Raw genomic sequence first — 13,560 nt, forward strand, 5'->3', positions numbered from 1 at the left:
AATTTAAAAGATATAATAAATTTTTATTTAAATTTATGATCTTAATTTAAAAACAAATTTTTTTTTTGCATGTAAAATTTAGTAATTAATAATATAAAATAATATAATATCCTGGCGATAAATTTATGAATAATTAACTTTTTATATTTATGATTTTTATAATCATAAAACACATACATGATAGATACAATATTTATAATATTAAATTAATTGCCTTTGCTCTTTTTAACAAATTCTAAATATATATATTTACAATTTTTTCTGTTTGACATTAAAAGTTATATTCTTTTGTTAAAGTTTCCGCTTCTTTAAACTTGAGCCGTAAGTCTTTTCCAACTTCTCACCTTGCTTCGTTAGGTCAAAGTAAATTCTAGAATTGCTCTTGTAACAACAAGTTCTCTTGAGAGACATAAGTTTTCGCATCGACGATATGAATTGCACCTCTGATTGGTTTGTGGTTCCATTAAAATGTCTCTTGCATTTCAAAACTTTATCCTCGGTATTTTATTTCAATTTATAAAAATTACAAAAATTCTTTTCTTTTCTGATTAATTAACTGACAAATAAATATTGTAAATATAATAAAAAAATAAAATAAAAAAATATAACAAAATATACTTTGCTTCTACAAATCAATTATTTATATCAATTAATTAAATATATATTATATTAAAAAATGTAACTAATTTCAGAAGAATTTGAATTATTAACATTTTTCAAAAATCTAAGTTCTTTAAAATTTTTAATTAAATTTATTGGAAATTGGAATTTTATACAATTTCAAATTAAAACCTTTTGAAGTTCATCTATTTAAAAAAAAATGGTTCTTCAAGAATTAAGTTATTTAAAAAGAAATTATTGTCAAAATCAGAAAAAATTGAAGGTTTTGTATTAGAATTCGTGGTAAAATTTCATAGTTTATGAGACAAAGAAAAAAGACACCAAAATTCAAAATTTTGTCATGAATTTTAAAAATTTAATTTTTTTTTATTATTATTATTGTAGAATGTTTTGAATGGAAAAATTGATATAAAATAGTTTTATAGAATAATTTTTCAATGATTAATTTGACTGAGAAGAGAATATATTTCGAAGTAAAATTCTTTTTATTATGTATCGAATTTTAGTCGAGATGTAATGAACATTTTTATATAACAAAATAACTGTTAACGAGAGATTTGAATTCTATTTTCATTCAACATGGAAATATTGATTTTATGTTAATGAAGAAGAGTAAAAATATAACATTTTTAGCTTCATTTTTGTAATGAAACTTATTTGAGTTTGATGATGTGGTTTCAATTTGATATGCATATTTTACTATTGAATTCAAAGGTTATTAAAAACTTTGTTTTAAATAATTATTTTATTTTTATAATTTAAATTTATTGTTTGTTTTTTAGTTAAATTATATTCATTTTTAAGTTGAATAAAATGCACTGCTTCTTAAAATTTACATTGTCTCTAGAGTAAAGAATAAAAATTTTGTCTTTTAGGGATAGAAATCGTTATTTTACTCTCTAGTGACCAAAAATGTTATTTTACTCCCTGGTGACTAAAATCGTTATTTTACTACCTAGTGACTAAAATCGTTATTTTACTCTTTAGTTATTTTACTGTTTACTTTAAATTCTAGTAAAAATAGGCCCTTTTTCTCTCTTGTGGTAAAAATTACAATTTTACTCTTTAGTTATATTAGAGTAAGAATTTTTGAAACGTGGCACCTAAAATTAAAAAAATTCATTCTTTTACAAAATGTGGTTTTTCAAATAGTGTTTTATATCAAAAAAACACTATATCAAAGGATTTGACAAAAAATTTTTTTTTTGCCTCATAAACTGTGAAACTACCACGAATTCTAATACAAAACCTTCAAAATTTTTTTCTGTTTCTGACCAGAATAAATTTTTTAATATTATTTAATTATTTCAAAAGTTTTAATGCAATTATCTTGATAAATAACAAAATTCTTTACAAGAATTCAATTATTTTTAAGAATTTAAAAATAATTCTTTTCAAATTTTGATTATTTTCATAAATAACAATATTCATCACAAGAATTCAATTATTTTCAAAACTAATAAAATTTTTCGAAGAAATTTAATTATTTTTAAAAATTTGAACGAATGTCTCGTTAAGAATTTAATTATCTTTATAAATAGCAAAATTTTTCGCCAAAAATTCAATTATTTTCAAAAATTTAAATAAAATTCTTTGCAAAATTTCAATTATTTTCAAAAGTTTTTCGCAATTCAATGTTTTTCAATATTTACTACTTTCATCAAATTTATCAAATAATTTAATTATTTAAAAAAATTTTTGTTACAGTAATTCAACGTAAACATTCAATTATTTTTATAAATAATAAAATTTCAATTTAAGAATTCAATTATTTTCATTGTAAAATTTCCAATATTTTTAATACAATTTTAAATAAATTTAAGATTTAAATAAATTCAAATTTAAGAAACATTCCATTATTCAATAAAATAATAAAATTCGTTGAAATAATTCAACTATTTTCATAAATAACTTTTCATTCGTCACAGAAAATTAATTATTTTCAAAAATTTTTAAGTAATTCTGCAAATAATTCAATTATCTTGATAAACAACAAAGTTTTCCACATATAATCAATTAATTTAAGGAATTTTAATAAAATACTCTTCAAAAATTCAATTATTTCGATAAATATCAAAATTCATCATAAGAATTCAATTCTTTTGAAAACTAATAAAATACTTTCCGAAAATTAAATTATTTTCAAAATTTTTTAAAAATTCCCGTTAAGAATTAAATTACCTTTTTTTATAAATAAATAGCGAAAACCTTTTCAAGAATTAAATTAATGTCAAAAATTTTAATAATATTCTTGGTAAACTTTCAATTATTTAAACGAAATTTAATCAAAATTCTTCGCAGAAATTCAATTATTTTTATAAATTATTATTTAAATTCTTCTCAGGAATTCAATTGTTTTAAAAAATTTTAATAAAATTCAAAAAGTTTTCAATTATTTTCAAAAATTGTTATAAAATTCTTTAATATAATAAATTTTAGTAAAATTTTAATTCAATTCCTTAAAAGAAATTAATTATTTTCAAAAGTTGTTAATAAAATTCTTTGTAAAAATTAAATTCTAAGAAACATTCAATTATTGAATAAATTATTTATTTTTTTTATTTAAATAATTGAATTCTCGTAGAATTTTCTAATAAAAATTGATTTAAAAATGAATAATTTTAGTTAAAGTTTTAGATAATAATTAAATATTAAGAGCATTAGGGGGGAATATTTAGAAATATTTGAATTTTGAAAAAAAAAACATTTTGAATTTAAAATTTTTGAAAATCTTAACTCCTATGGAAAAATAACAATGATTAAATATTTATTTAAAAAAAAAGTTGCTGATGTTTTTGAATAACTTTACAATTAAAGAAATTCGTAAATAAATTTATTGGACCTCTTTTTCAGCATCTAATCATTTTTAGAGTGAATCAGAATATTCTTTTCTGGTCAGGGAAAAAGTTAAAATTTTGTCTGGAAATCAGGGAAAAGTCAGGGAAAAATGAAACTAAATTTTTGTGGCAACCTTGATTTTACTCTCTGGTGATAAATCGACTATTTTCCTCCATTGTGTTTAAGAAAGTTTTATTTCTCCCTATGTAGAGCCAAAAAAGGCACTTTTATTATTTTTTCTTATTAATTTTAATTTATTTTGATAATTATTTTATTATGGTAAAAATTACATACTAGATTATACATTATGGGAATTTTTTTATTTTCCAAAATGATTGAAAAAATTGAAAAAGCTGAAGAAATTGAAAAAAGAAAATCACTTTCTCACTTTATAAAATCTAAATTGGAAAGAATATATATTTTCACGAATTATTGTACTTTATCTCAGCATTTTTATTTTCCAGAAGGATTCTCGACATTTAACAGACGATGGTAAAGTTTGCTTCACCATCTGCGCTGCTGCATTCAAGTTTAAGGTAAGTGCATAACATATGAATGAATGATTCAGTAAAATATCCTCCAATCATTTTCAATAAATCCATATCAATTTTCTTCAAAATGTTATAAATGCAATATCGCAAAGTGACTATTTTTAGATCCATCAATTTAATATTCCCTTATTTCACTCAGTTGGATAAATAATTTTTCAAGAATTTTTACATATTCTTTATTTCCTTCTCAAAAAAAAAAAAAAAAAAGAAGAGAAAAATCAAGAAAAGTAGAAAATGAAAAAAAATTTGTTGACATACAGATAATTAATATACGTCTACAAGTTATTCGTTTTCTTTTTTTTTTCACGTACAATTTGCATGTAAAGTGGTTTACTGAAGTTCTCAGAATGACTGTCAAGAGTGACGAACGACTTTGAAAGCTTAAATCTTATTGGGTATATGGATATCCGGAAGCTCTCTAGGTAATAAAAGTTTCTTTGAACGGAGAAACGCATTCTGTCCTTTGCAGATTCTTGTTCGTGATTTTTCAAAAAAAAAAGAAAAGAAAAGAAAAAAATGTCAAGGTTTTTGTTGAATCGAGAGAGATAGAGATAGGGAGTTAAGTCGAGTCGATTGAAAATCATACCCAAAGGATTTCGTGTTCCCGAAGTTAACGAAATAAAACCTATGTAAGGAATATATCAGAGAAATTCTTGAAAAATATTTCGTGGGGGCGACGGAGAGTAAATCATTTTGTTATCTCCGTGTTTCCGGTGAAAAAAGAGATGTCAATGTAAAAGTCCTTGTAAGTTGAGAAAGAATTTTGGCGCATTTTATACTTAATAGATAGTTTACGATGAGTTCTCTATATATATACTTATTCATTTCCTCTAACTTTGACATTGAAATATTGAAAATTTTTATTTCGAAATTCAATTTTTTCCTTTTTTGAAATTTGTATTTTTCCTTTTTGTATTTTTCCTCTTTGTATTTTTATCTTTAGTAATTTCTTTTCTTTTGAAATTGAAATTTTGCAAAAATGCCTCGTACTGCTATTTTGAAAATATAAAGATTTGTAAGAATTGAAATAAAATTATTATATTTATTATTTCCGAGTTTATAGAATCATTGTCAACGAATCAGATTTTCGAAATTAAAGATGTCGGAACCAAAATGGCGTTCTTTAGAAGAAAAAAAAATTATCCGATCCGCTTTAAAGTCATCGTTACTTTTGGGGTTTCTTGCTTGGCTGATTACGAATCTGACATAAAATACTTAATCACTGACCCGGAAAACCCCTGAGTAACGAATTTAAAGCGTGTCTGATAAACTTTTTCTTTTGAAAAGACGCCCGACATGTTGAATTTCAAAAAAAACTTGCAAAGGATTCGTAAGCATCAAATCCAAAAATTTCCGATTGAATCTAATCAAAATTTATAAAAAATAAATACGTCCGCCATATTGGAATCGCCATTTTTAATTTTGAAAATTGTAGACAAATGGCAAAATTCATTAATTAATGATACCTAATAATTAATAATTTGAATTCACAATATTAATTACTAATAACTAAATTAATTAATAATATTAATAATGCTACAGAAATATTATAAAGCAAATACAAAAATATTTGTAAATAATATTAATTTTAATAATAACAATGATTGCTATCAATGGAATGATTTATCATTAATTAATAAATAATAAAACTCATCGCAGAATTTTAATTATTTTTAATACAAATTTTAATGGAATTTCTCGCAAAATGTAATTATTCTTAATAATTTTATTAAAATCCATCAAAAAAATTTAATTATTTTATAAAGCTCTCTTATAATTTATTTATTAGAATTTAAGTATTATTGTCAATACATTTTTAATTAAATTTCTAGAAAGAATAAAATTATTTTCAAAAATTTTAAAAAAATTCTTTTTAACAAAAATTCAATTTTTTTTTTCAAATAATTTTAATAAAGTTCTTCGTAGAAATTTAATTAATTTCAATAATTACAAAAATTCTCGTCAAAATCTCAATTATCTTTATAAATAATAAAATTTTTCTGAAAAATTCAATTATTTTCAAAAATTTTAATAAAATTTTTAACAGAATTTCAATTTTTTTTTTTCAATACAATTTTCTTCAAATTTCTCAAAAAATGAAATTATTCTCAAAAATGTTATTTAAATTTGTCAAGAGAATTCAATTATTCAAAAATTTGTTGATAAAATTCTTCATGAAAATTCAATTTTAAGAAACATTTAATTATTTAATACAATATTTATTTTTGTATTTAAATAATTGAATTCTCGTAGAATTTTCTAATAAATATTGATTTAAAAATGAATTTCAGTTAAAATTTCAGATTATAATTGAATATTAAAAACATTATAGCGTAAATTTTTTAAAAATAATTGAATTTTCAAAAGGTTTTAAATTAAAATCTTTGAAAATTTGAACTTTTCATACTTTTAATTAAAAATTCTGTAGAATTAATTGTTTTCAAAAAGTTTGATAGGATTTTTTTTAATTATTTGAAGTTTTTATTTTCTAATAAATATTTAATTGAAAATTGTCAGAATAATCGAAATTTCGTAAAATTAAATTGTAAACAAATGGATTTGAAAATACTCAAAGAACTTTTCAAAGAAGTTACAGCTTAACAAAGTAGCAAGTTTTAATTATTATTAAACAGTCGAAGTGATCGAAGTAAATTTATAAAAATTCAATTATTTTCAATATCTACTATTTCAATAAAATTTCACAAATGAATTCAATTAGGTATTTAGAAAGAATTATTAAAAAATTCGTCTCAAAAATTCAATTATTTTCAAAAGTAATAAAATTCTTCGCAGAAATTCAATTACTGTCAAAAAATAAATTATTTTCAAAAATTTTAATAAAATTCTTGCAAAATTTCAATTATTTTCAAAAACTTTTCTTAATTCACTCAAATTTTTTTTTACAAAGATTCAATTATTTTTAATACAATTTTAATCAAATTTCTGGAAAAATGTAATAATAATATTAATTAGTAGTATTAATGTAATAATATTAACATTAATATTAAATTCTTTTTAACAGAAGTCGTTTCCTTGGAAACAATTTGCAATTTTATTTGCAAATAAAAGTTAAACCTTTTTAACTGTCAAAAACACATAATATTTAAATTTATTTATTTACGAAGGGAAATTTTATTTGTTTACTTGAAAGCACACACGTAACATTAAAGGTTTTCATTGTTTATATTGTCATTCCTCATGTGTTTTACTGAGTAGAATGGAAATTATTATTATTGGTCGTATTTCACAGTCATTTGAACAAATTGTTACTATAGTAGTTTTGCAAAGTAGGTTGAACTATTAAAACTGGCGACTGTCCAGAAATGCTTTAAGGTCAAATCTCTTTCTATTTCATTTCCAATATTGTTACTTTGTCACTCCCTCTATTTGAATTTCTACACCAGATGTAAACCGCAAAACGTGAGAGTAGTAACTTTTGTTACATAAAAGAACTTTTTCATTCAACTTGGAGAAATATATATATATATAGAAAGTGTTCCTTTATACACAGAGCATATGTTCCGGACTGTTAAAATAACATTTTTTTTTCGTGCTCTTTTTTGGTGAAGTTTAGCTTTCAAAAGACATTTTTGATGGTTTTTTGCTCTAAAAGTGAAATTTGAAAAGAATTTTTTCTTCTATTTTAATAGTAAATGGGAAAAATTCGATTTTTTCTTTTATTAAATTTGAATTTCGCGCCATTATAATTCTAGAAATTTCCGCCCAGATGGCATGAAAATTCGCTCGTAAACGAGATGAAATTCACCTAGTTGAATTCTTTAATTGACTTAAGATTGATTTAAATTGATTTTATTATTGATTTCAATTTCGAATTGAATTAAAATTAAAAATGAATTGATTTAAAACAAATTCCAGTTAAAATTTTAGAAAATAATTGAATATTTAAAACTTTATAACAGGAATTTTAGGAATTAATTAAATTTTAAAAGAATTTTAAAATTAAATTCTTCGAAAGTTTAATAGAAGCAAAAGTATAAAAATATTTAAATTCTTATTTTTAAAAATTATTAATTACATTATTTTTCTTTAAAAATTCTAAAAGTTTTTGATTAATTTTATTCCAAAAATTCGAAAAAAAGTAATTGAATTTTAGAAGAATTACAGTTACAATTTTTAAAAATAATTAAATTTCAAAATAAATAAGATTAAGTTTTTTAATTTTTGTTTAACGAAAAGTATTGAAGTTTTGAATAATTTAATTTAGAAATTCGTATAAAATTTGATTTAAATTAATGAATTAAATTCTTAATTTTTTAAAAAATTTTAAACAAAAACTGTTAGAAATTATTGTTAATAAAATAAAGTTTATTATTCATAGAATTTTTTTTTACAATTAAAATCGCAATGTCAATATTGAATCAATATTTTAAAATCGAACATAGTTTCTACATTCAGTCTCGAGGAAAAATAATATCGTCCAAATTTTCGCCAAATATTTAGCCAATTGTTAACCTTTAAAATTTTGCCAATAAGAAATTTTTAATTTTAGTAGAAAATTTATCTTCTGAATTACAAATATTTGTTGTCATAGGTATATATAAAGCATCTCGTTCTTTTTCCCTAGTATAGATATAAATGAAAAATACACAAGCTCGATAAATTTTCTAATTATTTTTCAAACAAAATAAAGTAGACATGAAATTCAATTAAAAGAGTCTACGTATATATTTTTTAACCATTTTAAATTGTAGCAAAGAAAAGTTTTTGTTGATTTATTTCGAGGTAAAAAGAAAAAGATTTTAATGAGTATCAGAAAGGAAAAGAAACTTTTATAGAAAAGTTTTGTCTTAACAAAATTTCTCGTCGACTCTATTTTCAGTCATTTTTTTTCTCCTCTTCTTCTTTTTTTTTTGCTTGCGTGCAAAATACAACAAACTTGTACTATGAGAAGGACTAGAGGGTTTGTTTAATACTTTGTTGAATGTATATATTTGTTCAGCATTATCGGTGTAAACTTTTCAGTAGTACTCTCTGAAATTTGTGTTTGTTTGAAAAATAGCTAATTTCGATGGCAGAAAGTTAGTCACTTATTTTTTCTAAAAACTAATTTTTGAAATGAAAAAAATACTAAATAAATGAAAAAATACTAAAAAAAATTAGATAATTTTTACTGACCGTTTCTTAGTTATTTTTGAATTTAAATTTTTCGTTATGGAAAATTAAGCATAATTGTTAACTATATACACGAGGCGCGTGAGAAACTTCTAAATTACCATATTATTAAGGATGTTATTTATAGTCCGGATTGTAAATTACACTGAAGTGTCATTATTTAGGGTGAAAAGTTAAACCGCATAAGGTGCAGGAAAAAAAAAACTTCATTACGAATCTCTAGTCACAAGAAAGAATTAGTACATCTTCTTGTGAGGCTAATTTAACAAATGCTAATTACCCTCCCGTGTAGTATTTTTCACCGTTGGAAAAGATTTTTTTCACTAAAAATAAAATTCTACTTCATAAAAAAATAGTTGTTATATGCTCTCTAGATTTAGTTCAGTTAAAAATAACCGATTATTACTAAAAAATTTTGCTAACTTTTTGCGTTATAGATTTTTTTGCTTTAATTTAAAAATAACTAAAAAAAATATATATTAAACAAATAATTTATAACAATTTATTAGTAAAATTTACTAATTCGAAAGCATTCTTTGTTTTTTTTGTCTCAAATTTATATCCTTTGAAAAACTGTGATATTACACCGGAAAATATATTTTATATTCGCACTTTTAATAAAATATTAAAAGAAAGTTCATATTTCTTTCGAAGAAAAAAGAAAAGTTTGATGTATACAAGTTTAAAGAGAGAGAGAGAGTGAAAGATATGTTTTTTATATGTGAAGATATAAAATTGCGGAAATGTCAGTTGCATCATTGCAATGCAGTTTTTTTTTCGTAGGAGTTTTATTATCTCTCACGTTCTCGTTCACTCTCCATAAATTCAAATTTTATTCGACTCATGAAAAACGTATTTTTTTTGCGATCCCTCTTTCTTTCTCTCTCATACTCTGTCGCTCTTCTCTTTTATACTAACGTCACTTTCGATCGATGACTTTAATGTCGCACATTCGTGTGTGGATCAACATCATCCGCAATTGAGTAATATTTTTAGTTTCCCTGTAAAACGTGTGTGGGGTAGGATATAAAACGGCAATGATATAAAGTATATATCTCAAGGGGTATAAATGTATAAAAGTGCTGAAGAAGCTAACTTTTTTATGAAAAGTATCTTTAGCATAAATTCTCGTGTCCATATTTACCCTCCCATTTTTTCCTTCTCTTAAAGAGATTATCCATTTTCTTGTAATGAGAACATTGATTTTTCTCTCTGTCTTTTCTTCTTCTTTTTCTTTTTTTTCTTCTTATTCATTTTTTCCTTCTTTTTTCACTCTCTACTCGCTTAAATTGTCACTAAGAAAAAATTTGTTAGAAACAACCAAATTTTGATGGAATCAACAAAAAATAGCTTTTTTGTACAACAGTTGACCAAACATTCTTTTGGTTCAAGAAAAATTTGCTTCTGGTGCCAAAATTGTTTATAAATTCTATATAATTTTTAATTATTTTTTATGAAAATAATTGAATTCCATATTGTGCTGCTATTTTGTTTGGATTTACGAATTTTAGTGTGATATTATATTGTTTTTATAAAAATTGAATTCCTTAAAAAAATTTTATTATTTATAAAAATAATTGAATTATTGCGAAGAAATTTATAAAAAATTTGTAAATAATTGAATTCCTGAGAAATTTTTATTATTTATAAAAATAATTAAATACTTGCGTACTATTTTTGGGAATTTGAAATTAATTTGAAAATAATTGAACTTTGAAAAAGAATTTTGTTATTTATTAAGATAATTTGAATTTTGACGAGAATTTTTTTTTTTAAATTGAAAAGATAATTAAATTTTATGAGAAGAATTTTATCACTTCATAATTGAATTTCTGCAATTATTTGTAATTTTTCCAAAATTGGATTTTTTTAGTGTTTTCAACAAAAATTTGAATTACAAATTTTTAAATTCTATTATTTTTAAAATTGCCAATGTCATCTTAAAAAGTTAGCAGCGCGCTTTAGCGCGCGAATTGTTTGTAGTTCAATCAATAAATTAAAAACAATATTTACTGAAACGAGTAATAAGTATTATTAAAAAATTATTTAAACAAATAGTTGTTGCTATTTACCAATTTTTTACAGAATGCACCTAGAAAGTTGCAGTTTTTTTCTAATTTTGCAATTTAGAAACCTTATATGATTGTAGATAAAGAGTAAAAATTTCATCATTTTAATTCAATTATTATTTTCTAGAATTTTTAATTATTTTTTATGAAAATAATTCAATTCCTTAAAAAAAACTTTTATTAGTTATGAAAATAATGGAATTTTTGCGAAGAAATTTATAAAAAAAATTTGTAAATAATTGAATTTCTGTGAAATATTTATTATTTATGAAAATAATTAAATGTTTGCTGTACAGTTTTATTAAATTTTTTTTTAATAATAAAAAAATAATAAATTAAAAAATAATAGAAAAAATAAATTTTTTAATAAATTATAATCAAACGGATTATTCGATTCATTTGAGTATTTTTTTGTTGCTTTAAAAAATAATTATTACGATAAAAAATTATTTTTGTGTCTCATTGCAAATAAAAATCTACAAATAAAATATTTGTCTAAACGTTAAAATTGTGTTTTTATTATTTTCATATTTGACTTGGAGGATTGATATAATTTTCTTAATATTTTATACAAATAAAATAATTTTCATAAAAATATTTTGTTACATTCTACACTCGATTCTAATAAAACCCTATTAACATTATGCCATTTTTCACATTTTATACAATTTCATCTTTTTTTTATCGTTTTTTCTAAAATTTCATGCGACTTTTGTTGTGAATTTCTGCGACTAAAGCGACTTTTTTCGGTCTTAAAGTCGGTCCGAGCTCTGGAAGAATAAAAAAAATAATTTATTTAAAATCTCGTTATAAAACATTTACAACCAAGCTATAGATTCTTTTAGTAACAATTCTAGTAATTAGAAAATCAGTAGTAAAGCTCAATTATAGTCAGACAGAATGTTTTCCATTTTCTCCGAAGGAGAAAAATTGATTAAATTATTCAAATTCTTATTATAAATCGTTTTCACTTGTTTAGTAAAAATATTAGTAAAATATTAGTAAATATTAGTAAAAATATTACCAATTTAGAAAAATAAGTAGTAAAGATCGATTTCGGCCAGACCAACTGGGTAGCTCCATGCCTAAAAAATCAAAGTTGTCCCCTACTTCTTCGATTTTGTTGAAACTTCGAAATTTTGAAGTGGAATACATGCCAGTAAAAAACCCTAAATCGATTTCGAAAAATTTTGAAAAATTTTGGATTTACGAGGTTTTTAAAAATTTTTTTGAAATTTTGAAAATGGTATATCTCAAAGGAAAATGAATAAAATTTAATGAAATTTTCAGGGAATGCTTATTGTTTACAGACAATTTAAGAAAATATTTTATAAAAAATTTTTATTTTTTTTTAAACAAATTATTTAAAAAATAATTTTTAAATAAACAATTTTTTGAAAAGTGCCATTTTTTTTTGCTTTTAATAACAATGATTCGATTCCCACTTATTTCACGAGTGTTTTCCAAAAAAAAAATCGATGGAGGGTCTGAAACTTTAGGAGATATTGAATTTTTTGTCCTGGCGCGCAACCGTAAAAAGCGCATTTTCAGGCTATACTGTACATACAAACTAATGTTCAAAATCACCTATAAGTCGTAAATTTTAACCGAATTAAATTTTTCTTTTTGGAGAATGTCAGGCAATAAATTTGTAAGAATACTGTGCATTTTTTAAATTTATATTTGTTTAAACAAATTATTATTATTGTTGTTAATTACTAACTTTTTACATATTGTACCTAGAGAGGTGTATTTTTTCCAATTTTTGTTGCGAAAAATGATTATAACAATAATTGTTTTAAAAAACTGTGTTTGTTAAGCTTTTATTCCAGAGCTATAATAATAAACTTCTGATTTCATAGAAATCAAAGAACTAGGGGACAACTTTAATTTATTTGACATGGACTTGGACATACCCAGATTAAAATTAAAAGTACAAATATTAATTAAACAATTTTTAAATTTTAATATTTAATAATATTAATAATTAATAATTATTAATTAATTTTTAATTATTATTATTAATTAATTTTTAATTATTATTATTAATTATTTATTATTAATTATTAATTATTTATTATTAATTATTATTATTAATAATTTTAATATTTTTATTTTAATTTTTTTTTTTAAAAATTTTTTTTTTTATTCTTATTTTTGTTTAAATTATAATTTTATTTTCAATGTAAATCGGAATTTGAAAAAGTTTGGTAAATTTGCATGATTAGAAAAAACTGCATCTTTCTAGTATACTATTCCGTAAATAATTAGAAATAAACAATAATAATTTGTTTAAATCTTGCTTAAACATTAATAATTATGTTTTAAATCTGCATCTGTATTTATGT

General features: G+C 21.6%; 1 protein-coding gene and 1 long non-coding RNA gene across 3 annotated transcripts in view; one reads left to right on the forward strand and one right to left on the reverse strand.

Annotated features, from left to right (window-relative positions):
* LOC122509277 overlaps nt 1-13,560 on the reverse strand; it is a 199,094-nt gene that overhangs the window by 124,465 nt on the left and 61,069 nt on the right. The window lies entirely within an intron of this gene.
* Nucleotides 1-13,560, forward strand: part of LOC122509279 — a 138,909-nt gene that overhangs the window by 105,672 nt on the left and 19,677 nt on the right. Inside the window, exon 3 of the long non-coding RNA XR_006302337.1 lies at nt 3,924-3,995. This is a non-coding gene — a long non-coding RNA (uncharacterized LOC122509279). The remainder of the gene's footprint in view (nt 1-3,923; nt 3,996-13,560) is intronic.

Source organism: Leptopilina heterotoma, unplaced genomic scaffold, assembly GCF_015476425.1.
Source record: "Leptopilina heterotoma isolate Lh14 unplaced genomic scaffold, ASM1547642v1 Lhet_60, whole genome shotgun sequence".
Lineage (NCBI taxonomy): Eukaryota > Metazoa > Arthropoda > Insecta > Hymenoptera > Figitidae > Leptopilina > Leptopilina heterotoma.